Genomic DNA, 16849 nt, shown 5'->3' on the forward strand with positions numbered 1-16849 from the left:
GAGCGGATTTTTTTAGAAAACAAGGGTTTTCGGGGGGAAAAACTTTGTTAGTTTAGGTATTTTTCCCTGAGGCTTTTCCCCCTGAAACCACATGTGAGTTCCTTAAAGGAACAGTAACACAAAAAAATTAAAGTGTTTTAAAGGATTGAGAATATAATGTACTGTTGACCCACAGTGGTAAAACAACTATAGTTTATATAAACAAGCTGCTGTGTTGCCATGAGGGCAGCCATTCAAGCACAGGATACACAGTGGATAACAGATACGTTCTGAAGAATCCCATTGTATACTACAGAGATTATCTGATATCTACTGTGTATCCTGTGTTTGAATGACTGCCCCCATGGCTACACAGCACCTTGTTTATATAAACTATAGTAGAGTTTATGAAGCAAACATCCCCGTTTTATCAGTGTAGTGTGATACTACAATATATTTTCATTACTATATAAAACACTTTCTTTTTTTGCTATTACTGTTTCTTTAACTATTGCTGCAAGGCTTGCCCAACCATAAATTGACCCCATAATGCTTAAACAGCTCCTGGAAAGGGTCAACACCCACCAACTTGTTGTGCCGTGCACCAATCCCACCAAAAGGCAAAACTAGTCAGTAATAAAAAATCACTGAACAATTACAATGCAAAGAAACATATGAATTGTTCTCATCCCTATGCAATACCAGTGCTTTAGTGCAAATTACTAATCAGCTCAGATTTAGGACATCTGCATTGGATCGTGTATCATAAATTAACCTGACACGCATTGCAGTGAGCAAATTGTTACATAACTATGTTATATGGGAGTTACACTTTGTAGCTGCCTTTTGTACTATATATAAAAAATTAAAAATAACCTGTACTTATATGCTTTCTTGTTATCACATAAGAAAATAAACAAAATTATTATTTTATGTATTTAGCTGGATTTAGCTTAAAGGAACAGTAAGTAAAGTGTCCTAAAGTAATGAAAAATGTAGTGGTCTGCACTGGTAAAACTGGAGTGTTTACTTCAGAAACTCTGCTATAGTTTATATAAACAAGGTGCTAATTAGCCATCGGGCAGCCATTAAAGCACAGGATACACAGCAGATAACAGATAAGCTCTGTAGTATACAATGGGATTCTTCAGAACGTATCTGTTATCTCTGTGTATCCTGTGCTCGAATGGCTTCCCAATGGCTACACAGCAGCTTGTTTTTGTTGGTCTGCTGATACTGACGCTGTGCTTTGCTCATACTGTCCGATTTTCAATGTGCACGTACAGTATATCTGTACTACAGTTTGTGTAAAACTTGCTTAATCACCATTTTCTTTAACATATCATCCTGTTTAAATTACACATAACTTCTGGAGCCCATTCATGTCGAATAGACGTACGCAAACTGCTTGGGATTATTTAAGCAGAAACATTTGGTTCATCATTAAAGAAATGAGCAAGCTTTATTAAAATTCCTTCCAAAAGGTAGGACTCTGTTGCTCTTGAAGGTTTTACAATGCTTGTTTCCTATTACTTTTTATTAGAGAAAGTGAAACTTTAAATGGACTGTTTCACGGGCAGGATAGGACTTTATAATTCCAAGTAGAATCAGGATAACATTGGAACAGTTTTCAGTGAAACATAAAAAGAAAACCTCATTTATTTCGCACAAGCATAATGGTTTTACATGAGAGACTATGGGGGTTATTTGCTATACTTGAATGCAGAAAATCTGAAAGATGTGTGTTTTTTTAGTATAAAATCGAATCTAATGGCATTTAATAGAAACACAAATTTTTCAAAATTTAAGCCCGAATCCAAAAAATCCAGCTACTCATACATGCTGAGGTTGCATATAAGTCAATAGGAGAAATCCCAAAGAACTAAAAAAAAAAATACGGAAAAAAACACGCACCAACTTGGTCGGAGTTTATTTCAGATAATATTGAGAAAATTTGATAAATTGACCTCTAAATATATAAATATATATATAATTAACCAATTCAGTCTGCACACGCTTCCCTTCCTTTTATGTGTCAGATTCAATCTGGGTGCTGTGCTCAAATTGGAATGTATAAAAAATGGCAGGTATAGCACTCATTTCAAGTTAAGTTGCTGTTTATTAGATAAAAAGCAGCATTACAAAGGGCATCAACATTTCGGTTCTTGGTCTAGAACCTTTGTCAAGATGCAAAACCAAAGTAAAACAGTTACTACAAAATTACAAAATGTATTGGTGTCCAAAGGCTACGTTAATGGCCGACCTATTCGCGTCCATACGAAGTCTAAGCATTGTCTGTTTTGCCGACAAATGAAAGACCACATGGGCACGTAATTAAATAAATTACATGCGTCGTGTTACATGTGATGTGGTGGCTTATTTTATATCTATGTCCTGTACGTGGGTGGAAAAAAGTAGTGCCCGGTGTCATATGACGGCAAGACATGTAGGGCACTTAAAACACTGTCCCTTTTTAGCCGGAAACCAGGACGGAGACGGACTCAATTGTGTATAGCTCTCAATCTGGTCGCTCTTGACCAGTAGGTCTCTAAGGTTTTGACCCCTACGGTAACGGGTCTGGACAAATCATACCCAGCTGATCATTTTCTTTAATGATCTTCAAATTATTGCATATAGTTTGAGTAATAGAAGGAGATAGAGTATTATAACAAGCTGATAAAATTAAAGGGTTCTTCGTCTGTTTATTGATACACTCTGTCTCAATTTTCTGTCTTGCTAATGTGAGAGCCCTATCAAGGTCCCTATTTAAATATCCTCGTTGTAAAAATCTTTCTTTCATTTGTGCCAATTATGTTTTCACATATTGATTATTCTGAATTGTTACACAATACTCTAAGGAATTGAGATAGGGGAAGAGATAGTTTAAGAAAACCGGTGCATGACAACTTTTGGCATGTAATAAGGTATTTCATCAGTTTTCTAGGGAATAATTTATCTTTGGTCCGTTTAGTGTTAGACGAATGTCTAAAAATTCAAGGTCACTACCACATTTGGCTGTGAATTTAATGGAATTGTGACAAGTATTAAGTTCATCCACTATATGCATAAAACTGAATTCATATGGAGGGGTGATGAATCCAGTTTGACTTCAATGCTTTTTGCAAATATTTCACCATTTTGAGAATTTTTTTTCGCAGTTTTGAGAATTCTTCCACAAAGTGAAACGGGACAGAGTCGCTCATCACTAATTAGCACATGTATCAAAGTAGATAAAAATGTTAGTTTGTCAGAATGTGTTTAACTGTGTTGGACTAAGACAGTGATCCCCAACCAGTGACTTGCAACGCAAGTAACATTTTACTCACCAACAACTCGGATGTTGCTTCCAGTGCGCAAAGCAGGTTCTTATTTTTTTAATTCCAAGCTTGTTTTGACAAGTTTTGGTTGTATAAAAACAGGTGTACTGTCAAATAGAGCCTCTTTTAGGCTGACAATGCACATAGGGGTTACCAAATAGCCAATTACAGCCCTTGTTTGGCACCTCCAGGAAATTTTTCATACTTTTTCAGGTTGCTCTTTTTTTTACATTTGAATATGGCTCAGAGGTAATAAAGGTTGGGGACCTCTGGACTAAGACAAGTGCCTTTAAATCTTCAAGTAAGGAAGGATAGACAAATTGTTTAGGACCTACACATATTACAAAAAGAGGGCAATTGCTTCAATTTTACCAACAGTAAAAAAATGCAGATTTAAATATCAGGGAACTCTGAAGAGGCTAATGTGCTAAAATGATTTCCAAACCAATGTAGATGTGGTTGAGCTTCATGAAGCCCCCTTAAATCCTGCCGCCCTAGGCCCATGGCCTTGGTGGCCTTTCCACAAATCCGGGCCTGATAACTAAATAATCTAAATTTAAAAAAAAAAAATTCCTTTTTCTCTGTAATAATAAAACAGTACGTTGTACTTGATCCACATTAAGATATAATTCCAATCTAAATTGGAAGCAATACCAGCCTTTGAAAAAAAAAAATTTTTCAAAATGAATCAGTTAATAGTGCTGCTCCAGCAGAATTCTGCACTGAAATCCATTCCTCAAAATGGAAACACATTTTTTTATATTCAATTTTTTATATTCAATTTCCCAGCTGCCCCAAGTCATGTGACTTGTGCTCTGATAAACTTCAATCACTCTTTACTGCTGTACTGCAAGTTGGAGTGAAATCACCCCCCTCCTTTTTCCCCCCAGCAGCCAAACAAAAGAACAATGAGAAGGTAACCAGATAACAGCTCCCTAACACAAGATAACAGCTGCCTGGTAGATATAAGAACAGCACTCAATAGTAAAAACCCATGTCTCACTGAGACACATTCAGTTACATTGAGAAGGAAAAACAGCAGCCTGCCAGAAAGCATTTCTCTCCTAAAGTTCAGGCACAAGTCACATGACCAGGGGCAGCTGGGAAATTGACAAAATGTCTAGCCCCATATCAGATTTCAAAATTGAATATAAAAAAATCTGTTTGCTCTTTTGAGAAATTTCAGCGAAGAATTCTGCTGGAGTAGCAGTATTAACTGATGTGTTTTGGGAAAAAACATGTTTTCCGATGACAGGATCCCTTTAATGTTTATATGATTATCTAGTAGACTTAAGGTATGAAGATCCAAATTATGAAAAGATCCTTTATCTGGAAACCCCAGGTCCCGAGCATTCAGGATAATAGGTCCCATACCTGTTATGTGAACATAGTTCTAGGTCTTGATACAATATGGATTTGGGCAATTCCTAGCACCTAGCTATGGACACTGAACATGACAATTTGTTATTTAGGACTTATATAGTTTTTTGAGTTTTTCATATTAAAATCTGCAAATAAGGGGTTAGATACCGTTCAGTGGAAGATTTGATATTTAGATTAATTTTTATGGATTTGGTGTTTTCCTATTACAGATGTAGGAAAACATTAGTTTATTAGTGATTCATCCTTTCTAAGATTATCTAGAATAACAAAAAAGGTTTTACCCTACATCTTAGTTCAGTCCAGTCTCATTTAAACGACACTATTACAAATAGGCTCTGTCACGAAATATCACCCTTACTAGACTTCTATGTGTGCCCCTTGCCATTTCTCCAAGCCCTTCAAGGCCAGACCCACACTTTGGAAACCACTGACTTGGCGGCAGATTTATCAAAGTAAAAATTTGAACTCATCGTGAAAAAACTTAGACACTTTATGTTCATTCCTATGGGAATTTTAAAGGCATTTTTATGAATGGGTGGAAGAGTTCAGCATTTGATAACTACGCTTCTAAAAATCTCATAGAAATGAGCAGGAAATGAGTTTGTTTTTCTGAAGTGAGCTCTAATTTGTCCCTTAGAGTTTCAGCATCCCATACTCCTTCTCTTCTGGTATGGTACTAATGGATTGGAGGAAATCAAGTGTAATTACAATATTCTCAGTCTGGCAACCACAGACCTGTAAGTCTGACATCTGTAGTAAAGTGAGAATTTACTGCACATGAAGGTTTGTACAGACTCTACAAACTTTCACATATTATTATGGGGTATTCCCGAAACCCGTTCTTTTTTTTTGTAACTTAATTTTTATTGATTTCCAAAAGAAAAAATAAAACAAAGAAAAATACAGACATTTCCAACCGTACTAGGTATCCATGCATGCGTAGAATTGCACAACATTAGCCAGTACATTGTTCACATAAAACAAGTCCATCAAAGGAAGAATCATATGCAAAAAACAAGCGAGAAAAAAAAGAAAAAAAGAACTGACAGAAAAGGTGAAAAGAAAGGACCCCCACAGTTTGGCATTAAATACGCATGAGAAAGGCGAGACACCCGGCCCACCACTGTAACATACATGTTTTAAGCATATCCTCTCTCAACAATCCAGGGAGTCCGCTTTGTTGGTCGTGACATAATAGACCCAATTACCCCAAATTTTGTCATGTAATGGTAGTTTATTACATATTCGGGCAGTCATTTCTTCGAATCTCCGATTGCTCTCAAGCCTGTATGTAACCTCCCGAATTGATGGAATTTCTAGGGACTTCCATTTGGAAGTGACGGCCAATCGCGCTACCGTCGCTACCTGGTTTACCCACTTCTGGGCAGCGTTCTTAAGTCCAGTAATAGGGAGGGCTAATAGTAAATGAGGCATCTCAATATTCAGGGTGGTTTGTAAGACCGATGTTATTAAATCAACAATTTCCTTCCAAAACTGGGTCAGTTTCGGGCAGTCCCATAGAACATGGGACAATGTACCTCTAAGTTGACAACCTCTCCAGCATAAAGGGCTACTATGCGGAAACATGTTGGAAAGCCTATCCGGTGTGAGGTACCATTTCATCATAGATTTGTATACACTCTCTTTCTGTAAGGTACATACTGTCATCCTACGTGCATTCTCCCATATTCTACCCCACTGAGGATGGGTCAATTCCTTACCCCATGCGTCTTCCCAATATTGCATATAGGCATGTGTAGGAAATGGCGCATCGGGCAAAGCATTTAACAAGTTATATAATTGGGATATAAGGCCTTTACATGGAAAGCTGCTTCCTAAAATCCTCTCAAAAGGAGATAACAGTATCTGGGTCTGCCGCCCATACAACGTAGTTATATAATGCATAACCTGAAGATATTCCAGCCTTTTTCCAGTACTCCACTCACATTTTTGTGCGATTTCATCATATGTATATAGCCGTTTTCTCAGTGGGTTAATAAAATCACTGATTCTACGAAAAGCATAGGCTGCCCAGTCTAGCTGGTATGAATTCCCTAAACCCGGCTGGAATTCTGGATTGCCGAAGAGCAATATCAAAGCTGATGGGTACGTACTAATTCGATATTTTCTTTGGCATACCTTCCATATGGAGAGGGTAAGTTTCATAGGCTTAGGGGCTGAAACCGGGAGTTGTGTTTTAGGATGATTTATCAATAGCAAATTACTAATATGGTAAGGAAATAACCAAGTAGCCTCCAATTGCGCCCACCGAGTTGGCGCTTGCGGCTGTAGCCACGCTAAAGTTTGGCGTAGGTGGGAAGCCTGATAATAGCGTCCTACGTCCGGGACAGCAAGACCTCCCTGACTCCTCCCCGCTAAAAGAACTGATCGCGGAATCCTAGGCTTAGTCGTACCCCATATATATTTGAAAATCAGTTTTTGGATATGACCTAATTGAGAGCAGGGAACATGGACTGGGATGGTCTCAAACAGATATAGTAACTTCGGGAGTACAGTCATTTTGACCGCCGCTATGCGTCCAAACCACGAGGTACCATAGGATCCCCATTCCTGCATATCTGTCGCTAAGCGAGCCACCAAAGGTATAAAATTTGCCCGATATAACTGATGGTAATGTGGTGTCAATTTGACCCCCAGGTAATTTATATGGCATGTTTGCCAATTATAATGGAAAGTGTCCTGCAGTGCCCGCTTCGCGGACCCTCCTATGTGGAACATAAGAGCTTCCGATTTAGCCCAGTTGATTTTATATCCCGCCACCTGACTGTAAGTTTGCAATAGATGGTGTAAGTTGGGTAAGGAGATAGAGGGATTGCTAAGAGTGAGCAGGACATCGTCGGCAAAGAGCGAAACTTTATAGTCTACATTGCCCACTAAAATTCCCGTGATATCTGGATGTTCCCTTATTTTGGCAGCCAACGGCTCGATACTGAGAGCATAGAGTAGGGGAGAAAGCGGGCAGCCCTGTCTGGTACCGTTCCTAATGCGTATAGGCACACCAGCAGCCCCGTTCAATTTTAGATAAGCCGTCGGGGTCGTGTAAAGTGACTTGACAGCTTGGAGGAAAGGCCCATGAAATCCCAATGACTGGAGCAATTGAGTCATATAGGTCCAATCTAACCTATCGAAGGCTTTCTCCGCATCTAAACTCAAAACTACAGACGGAGTGCCTCGGGATTGAATAATATCAATAAGATCTATCGCCCTGCGGGTGTTATCGCCTGCTTGTCTTCCCATGACAAAACCCACTTGGTCAGAGTTGATCAGTCTGGGCAAAAGTGGGGCTAATCGTTGGGCAAGCAATTTAGTGAAAATTTTCAAATCGCTATTCAAAAGTGCTATGGGTCTATAATTCCCACACTGCGATAGATCTTTACCGTCTTTGGGAAGGACCGTTATATACGATGAAAGCATAGAATTGGGTATTGGCTCTGTCCCCTGTAAGAAAATATTAAACAATTCCGCCAGAATAGGTGCAAGGGTCGCCTTGAAAGTTTTATAATAAGTATTAGTAAACCCATCAGGTCCTGGAGACTTGTGGAGAGGTAGGGCTTTCAACACATTGAGTACTTCCTCCTTTGTAATGTCCCTATTTAGGCCCTCTAATTCCTCACCTGTCAATTTGGGTAAATGACACCTATCCAAAAATTGGGCTAAACGTTGTGAGTTGCCGCTAGATGAAGGAGCAGTTGCCGGGAATAAATTATACAATTTGGAATAATAAGAATGGAAAGCTTGCGAAATTTGAACCGGGTTGTGGAGGGCTTCCCCATTCTCAGAATGGATTGTCAAAATTTGGGATTGCCTAGATCGCCGCTTCAATTGGTTTGCTAATAAAGTGTGGGCCTTGTTTCCCATTTGGTAATATTTCCTTTTAGTCCAAATGATCGTTTTCTCCGCTGCCCGCATGGCAATATGTTTTAAAGAGGAACGGAGACGTTGAATTTCCCGAAACCCGTTCTAATACACTGCAGACCCTGGTTTTTGAATGTCTTAATAAACAGTGTTTTTTATTTTCTGAGGCAGTGCGCCCTCGTAATCTCTTTTTTTGGGGGGGGGGGTTTGGATAATTGCAACTGGATGAGCTCTGCACTGGTGTGGGTGCAGTGAAACCTCTGTAGTCCTTCTGTGATAATTTGCGAAGAGAACAAGGGTGAGTCAGAGTTTTGTTTTTCACATACAGTAACTTCTTCCTCCACTTCTATAGAGCGCATTGAAAATTTACATTAAGTCCTGAAATACTATAATAAGTACAGACAAATCAAGTCATACAAATGCACTTGATTTTGTGGATTAGTAATGCATGCTACTAATCTGTAGAACAATCCAATCAATCAGGGATGCTCCATTCTTACACAAAGATTTTGATAAACTGCCATTCTGGGCAACTAAAAGGGTGTACAAGCTTCTCCTTAATAGGACTAAGAATTAGGGGTAGTGATGAGCAAATCTTTCTCATTTCAGACGAAAAATCTGCAAAGCGGCTAAATAATTTCAAAATAGTCAAAAATTTGTGAAATGCATTTAAGTGAATAGGAGACAATAATATTTTTTTATGTGTAACTTTTTTCTCACTCCAAATGCATAAAAGTCAATGGGTGTTTTTTCTCGTGGAACCTTTTTTGTTTCAGCAAATATTTTCATGGTGATTTTTTTCCTGCAGTTTACAGAAAAAATTCACAGATGGCAAAATGCTGAATTTTGCCATGAATACATGCCTGGTGAAAAAAATTGCTCATCACTAATTATGGGTAAGGACAAAAGATTAGTGGATAATAAATGTATTTGTAGAAAGCAATGCTAGCCAGCAACAGTTACAGGCATTGTCCTGTATTCAAAGGTGGTATAGATTCATGAGGAGAGAGGGTCATTTTTTCAAGTCGCTGACTAACTCTGAAAAGCAGGAAGTAGTGTTCTGGCTATTATGTTACACATCCAGTCACTCCAGCCTTTATAGACTTTTTTGGCTAACTAACTATATTAAAAACATTTTTTATTTTGCACAGTCTATCTATTTCACAGTTTTTTTTTTCACATTGAACTGTTACTTTAAGAAGTAATATATGTGAGATCCTGCAAGAATCGAACATTCGTGTTACATATACAGTATAAGGTTATGCTGATATTTTATTGGTTGCTATTTAAAGGGATTCTGCAATGATTTTTATGATGTCGTTTTTATTTCTAAATGACACTGTTTACACTGCAAATAATTCACTCTACAATATAAAATGTAATTCCAGAACCAGCAAGTGCATTTTTTTAGTTGTAATATTGGTGTGTAGGAAACCATATAGTCAAATACAAGAGTCCTCTGCACTCAACCCATTATCAATATATTTAAGACAGAGACATTTTGTGCATACTGCTACTGAAAAATGCCTTACCCTTTAAACAAAACAGGGATTGTTTGTCCATATATTGCAATATATTTAAGCTGGCCAACTACGTCAAAGTCATCCCATATCTGGCCAGTCCTACGCTCAATTTTCATCTGATTCATTAAGAATTCTATTGCTTCGTTATACATTTTTTAACCATCTCAGGTCATTTTGCCTGGTCATGTGTCGCAGTGGGACCTGGATTTTACTATTGAGTGCTGTTCTTAGATCTACCAGGCAGCTGTTATCTTGTGTTAGGGAGCTGCTATCTGGTTACCTTCCCATTATTCTGTTGTTAAACTGCTGGGGGGGAGGGAATGTGGTTGATATCACTCCAACTTGCAGTACAGCAGTGACGTTTATCAGAGAACAAGTCACATGACTGGGGGCAGCTGGGAAACTGACAATATGTCTAGCCCCATGTCAGATTTCAAATTTAAATATTAAAAAAGTTGTGAGCAGGGTGGCTTCTTCCTTATAAATAAATGGTTGTCAAATTGTATAGGCCTTTGAAACACATAAGCTCTCCAATTCTGGAAATGCTTCATAATGGCATTGTATTTTAATATTTAGTTTTTTCTTACTATGCACGGGGTTTTTTTTATAATGGCTGAGGCAGGTGTGAGGACATTATTTTACGCTTCTACATTGAAGCCATTTAAATAAAACTGAAGAAATTTGAAAAACATTAACCAAGAAAGAATTGGGCAGGCATTCCTAGAACACATGAATTCTCTTTGCTTAAGAGTTCACATCACCAAGATATCTCCATTAGTGGTAAGCAGCTTCTAGTAGTGTCGTCTCCCCCGAGGCCAATATTCACTTATAAATTTGCATTGAATAAAAATCCTTCCAGAGTAATCCAGGAAAATCCTCTTGACACCTACATTCACAAAGGTCTCTTCTCCCACCAATCTGTTTGTAGAACATTGTCACCCAGTACTTCTTCTGCAGTGCATGTATCTTCACCATAATAAGGTTCTCTCCACGTCTCGTGCTACAAGTGCAGTCTCCATTGATCAGGTTATTTCTATGCTTTGCGCATCAAAAGTGAAACATTTAAAAAAAATAAATGTTTTTGCAGAACTTTGCCTTGCAATACAATTACCCATTATCCATGCTTTTTGCATTTTAAAAAAAGATTTGCTTCCTCCAAGGTCAGACTAGAAGTGAAAGAACACAAAAAATGACCTTGCCTGCTTCGTTATAAATCTGTTGTGTTGCACAGCCAGTCGATGTGGACATTTAATTTCTGAGTTGATTTTTTAGGATTTCACCCCTCGTTAGATATAATTAGAACAGCGGCTTTCTGAGTCTTTGGGCTGAGTTTAACTGCAACTTGTGGATTAACATTTGGCAATGCCCATCTTGCTATGGGGAACCTAGAGCTACAACCACACTGATTGTGGCAGTAATTCTAGAGTTTCCACCAGTGGCGTAACTAGTTGTTACTGGGCCCCATAGCAAATTCAATTTAGGGCCCCAAAATATTTTTAAGTTGGCCTATTTTACCAACATATATTAAAATTGCTAATTAATTAGGGTCTCACTGGGCCCCCTACACTCCTGGGCCCCCCTGCAACCGCAGGGTCTGCTTCCTCTATAGTTACGCCCCTGGTTTCCACTGTTGGCAGAGGTGGTCTTGATGATGATCACAGGGAACACTCAGCACAGTTACTTGTAAGAATATTTACTTGTGAATTAATCAGGGATAACACAGAGCAAATTTAAAAGTGGGGAAAACCAAGATGAATAAAAATGGTGGAAGGAAGGGGAAACAGAAACAACAGTAATACAACAGCATAGAACATTGCAAACACCCATTAACAATAGTGATGGGTGAATTTATTTGGCAGGCGCAAATTCGCTCCAAATTTCCACGTTTCGCCGCCGGCTAATAAATTTGTGAATTTCCATTGAAAATTCGTCAGTGAAAATCCCCAGCGTCAAAGGTTTTTTTTTTTTTTTTTTACGCAGGCGATGGAATCGACGCCAGCGACAATTTCGACACCGGCAACGATTAACGGACGCCCGTTGACTTTAATGGGCACCAGCGTTAACTTTGATTGCCGCGCCCATTTTTACGCTGTCGGCGTCAACATTGGTGTTTCGCTAATTTTTTGCCAGTTTCCCAAATTTCGCTGGAAATTTGCAAAATTCGTGGCGAAACAGGACAAATTCGCCCATCACTAATTAACAATATTCACAGCTCCATCTTGTGGTCATTTAGTGCAGCACACAAAGTTTAAGCTTGAATGCTGTTGCATATATTCTAACACCCACATCGGGTTGCATCAATAGGGACAGCAGGCCTGCTGCAAAAGCATCACATGCAATGTAATTTTACATTTTTAGAACTCATGCAAGCCCACAACTTACATGTCAATTTGCTATGCAATTTTGTAATAGATGCATCAGGTGCTATTGTAGCAGATGCAAGACCCTGAGTGGTGGCATTTATGCAGAATCTTTGGGAAAATGGCACATACATAAGTTTAGAATGTGACAATTTTTGTCAAAAATTGTACTTTGCACACTGTACTAAGGGTCAATTCGGGCCCCTAAGCTGCTCTCAGGTGGGTCCTGTGATGCTGTGATCCCCACTCCCCACCGCTCTTCTTCCCATCTTTCGTCGGAGCAGATCTGGGGGGTGCATCACTAGTGCACTTGGATTTTTTTCCGCCCCTGGTAACTTATAAGTAAATGCGCTTGAGACAAGGTTTTCACCTTGCTTCATGGCTGGTGCGACCCTGACTTAAACCAAGACTCCGTGCAAGATGCATATATTTTACTCACCTCACTCACCTTGTTGACAGATTGCTTGGTGGACGTTCATGGACGTATACCCCATGTATTTCCCGCCCAACCCATTCCCTTACATACATATGCTAAAGCCAGTTATTGATTGGCCCAGATTTCCATCTGACCAATCGGCTTTTTAAGTGGTAGTAACAAAGAATGATCAACCAAACAATTTGCTTTGAGGGGCCACATATAGACAATAGTGCAGTTTAGCAGATAATCAGTTGAGCTGCATGATGAAGACTCCTTAACGGGAAAAATATGCACAATGTGAAAACAATGAGTGAATTTAATATAGCTTTTGTGAGTCTGTACAATACTTAGGGACCCGAGTTAAAGAAAGATGTTGACTTGTGCTCGTGCAGTATCATAGTATTCACCAGTACGTAATTAGCATCTTACTGAAAAAAGTAAATTTTGACACAAAAATCCACCACCTTTAAGCAGGCATTCCTAATGCACTATGCTGAATCATTTTATTATTGTAATGTAATACATTTGCAGCTTTTGTAATAGGGTAGGAAGATTATAAACTCTTCTGGATACAACTTTCTCCGAAGTTAATAATATGTACAAAACCAAACCAGTTCTGCGTGGACTGAATTCTCTTCAATTTTACCGGAAGTGCCGTATTGAAGCTTTACTTCTTACTGTGTGAAAAGATTCACATTTCCCATTATTTGCTACTGAATACCTTACCAATCTATTTTTTTTACTATTCTGATTTGACGGCATTGGCTGCTTCCATGACATGAATAGAAACAGTTTCCAGTTCTGAAGTGTGAACTTTACCTTCGCGTGTCGCTTTTGTATCGCGACTGTATTTGGAAATAGTTATATTACTACAGGCTTATCTGCAGCATTCTACAAAGGGGGGAAATGAACATAGTACTTCCTTATAGACAAACATGGAGATGGGAGATATTACAGGAGTATCAGTTGCTTTCCGATGCAAAAAGATTAGATATGTGACATAATTTTCCCTTCCATTAGGACTGGTTTGATATAGGCAGGGTCTCTAACTTGAGCTCATTAGAGCCCATACAAAAAGCACATTTACAAGCTTTACAGTGCAGCTGACATGCACAAGGTAACCCTGTATTTAATTCTTGGCCTAAATGGGGTCACAGGGTGAACAAGGAAGTGGCCAACATTCCTCCCATGTGTCACCCCCCAGTATTCATCTCTGCATGCACAGTCTGAAGCAAGTCTTTGTACTCCGAATCCGCTGTGAATTTCCGCGTGAATAAAAAAATTTGGACGCGTGTTGGAAAAGTCGATCGGGTCAAAACCATCGTGCGTCAACACTATTTGGACGCCCATTGACTTTAACGCCGAATTGACGCGGGCATCAAAATTGATGCAGGTGTCAAAATTCGACTTTCGATTCGACTTTTTCCTGCCATTCCGCGAATTTTGCGGGAAATTCGCTAACTTTTTGGCGAAGCGAAATGGGAGAAATTGGTCCATCACTACTAAAAGGGTTACATTAAAAAAAAAGTACTCCTTTTGCCCAGGAACAGTAGCTCAATTAGTACAGTAGGTAGAATTTACTGGTCAGCTGTTTTAAAAGCAAACATCTCATTGGTTGCTATGGGTTACTGCTCCTGGGCAAACTTACATATGGGGGTAAGAGTGGCAACAGTTGCAGCATGTTCAATTCCTGCCGAGAGCTTTGTGGCTCTTTTTTTATTAGTCCAGACTGAAAGAGCACTATGGTGCAATGGCTGCATTCTGCAGTATAGCTGAAGGTTTAGAGTACAGCACTGGTGCGAGTGCCAGGCATAAGGTTGCAGGCACCCTAGGAAAAAGCCCCTATTCCAGTCCCCTCCTGCTCATCGCTTCCTCTAAGAGAATGAATGTGTCTGTGCTTAGGGTTGAAACTCGGGTAAGGCAAACGCAGGGCCCACCATCGCCATTTCAACCTAATCATGTGCCTCTTCTGCCCTGCTGGGATACAAGGTAACCCTATCCTTAACACCTGCCAGAGAATATCCGGCACCTTTCAACCCATGGTTAGTGATGAGCGAATCTGTGGCGAAAGATTTGTGAAATGGATTGAATTTTTTTTCTCACTCCAAATGCCTTAAAGTCATTGGGCGTTTTTCTTGTGGCAACTTTTTTGTCTCTGCGACTTTTTCATCTTGGTGACTTTTTATGTCTCAGCAACTTTTTTGTCCAAATGCATTAAAGTTAATGGGTGTTTTTTTTTTCTTATGGCGACTTTTTTGTCTCTGCAACAATTTTGTCTTGGTGACTTTTTTGTCGCAGTGAAATTTTTCACGGTGGATTTTCGTTGCAGTTTCGCTTAAAAATTTGCAGCGAATACATGCCTGGCAAAAGAAAAGCACTCATCACTACCCATGGTGTTCCCTTTTCTAAATTCTAAATGAAGTTCAAGAAGGAGACATTCCATGGGAGTCCATATGCCGCACACTACCTGTCCTTCTCAATGGGGCCTATCAAGAGTGAGATCTGTGCCCTGGGATACAAACTGTGGGCCCATGTATAAAATACAAATAACGGGGTGCTTTGTATCCATTTTTTTTGCACACTGCCCCATACAATGTAAATGACACCTTTCAAGTCACTCTGAGAAATTTCTTGCATGGATTTTGCATTTTTTTCCTCCAAACCAGACCACAGAAAAGTCATCAAGACAAGGCACAGAGAGACATAAAACTTGAAAGAGAAAGAAGACTGAAATATGTGTAAACTCATTACGTGAGCTGAAGCTGGAGAGGACTAATTTATAGGAAGAGCACACTTCACGTTTAATAGCACTGTAATCTTTGAGCAATAATTTAGGGAGGAAATATACGAGCCTACCAATTATGGCATCCTATTCCATGAAAGATTTTAAAACCAAAAACACCTCTTTCTAACATAACCCCATCTAACAAGATATATTCCTTGCATGAGAAATGTTTAATGTCCAATCCATTTCTCATTATTACATTCGCGAAGATTAAACTTGTCCCGGGCAGAGCAGAATGCTTTGTTGGGCTTAGCGCCAGGCTTGTTTATGGCGGAATTGTGCTAAACAATGGGATATGGACAATCAATGAAAGTCAAGCATGTGATCTTTATCAGGGCAATTCAGGGCTCAGGTTTCATTGAGGGCTAATTGGGGCTACAGTGGGAAGGTCACACTAAAAGAATAGCCACTCACTTCCAGGTGGCACGAATGGCGTCATTGTGGTTGTTAAAGGCATAGGCACCAATTTCAAGTTGCCCAACGTAAAGGTCTATTCATAGTTCCTAGGTGCTATTCTGTGTGTTTATAGTTTTTTCGACCCTGCCTGATCCTGACCAAGTCCTGTTTTTGCTGCCTGTCCTGACCTCTTCCTGTATTTGACCATTCTTCCAGATTTTGATATTGTTATTGACCCGGACTGTTTTCTGACTACTCTCTTGCCTTCTGATTCTGTACCATTCTGCCCGTCTGGTGTTGACCTGGCCTGTGACCCTGACTATGTTATTGTTTCCTGATTCTGTACCGCTCTGCCTGTTGGTGTTGACCTGGCCTGTGATTCTGACTACGCTCCTTGTTCTCCATTTCTGTATAATGTACGGGTCCCTTGCCTCTCATATTAAGACCTGGTGGCTTCTCCCAAAGTGAATGGTGGTTGTTAAAGGCAGAAGACTGAGCCAAGACCGGGACCTTGGGGTTTGTTCTGGGTTTGGGATACCAATTGTAACAGCAGGAGGCATTAGCCAATTTAGCCCTGGCAAGGAATAAATTTTTTTAGTCACTAATAGACACGGACAAGGTCTGGGGCATCAGGAGATATCCCGCTGACCTAGGGCTGCTTCCCCTGCCCAGGCTGCCCCATTAAAATTAAGGAGGAGGAAGGAAGCAAAATGTACACAACACCTCCATCGAACTGGGCTGGCGGGGCACAGGGAGAAAACCTGGTGTGCCCCTGCCCTCATGGGCCCCTCATGTGGTAGACGCAAGCAGCA

Source organism: Xenopus laevis, chromosome 5S (assembly GCF_017654675.1).
Source record: "Xenopus laevis strain J_2021 chromosome 5S, Xenopus_laevis_v10.1, whole genome shotgun sequence".
NCBI classification, from domain to species: domain Eukaryota; kingdom Metazoa; phylum Chordata; class Amphibia; order Anura; family Pipidae; genus Xenopus; species Xenopus laevis.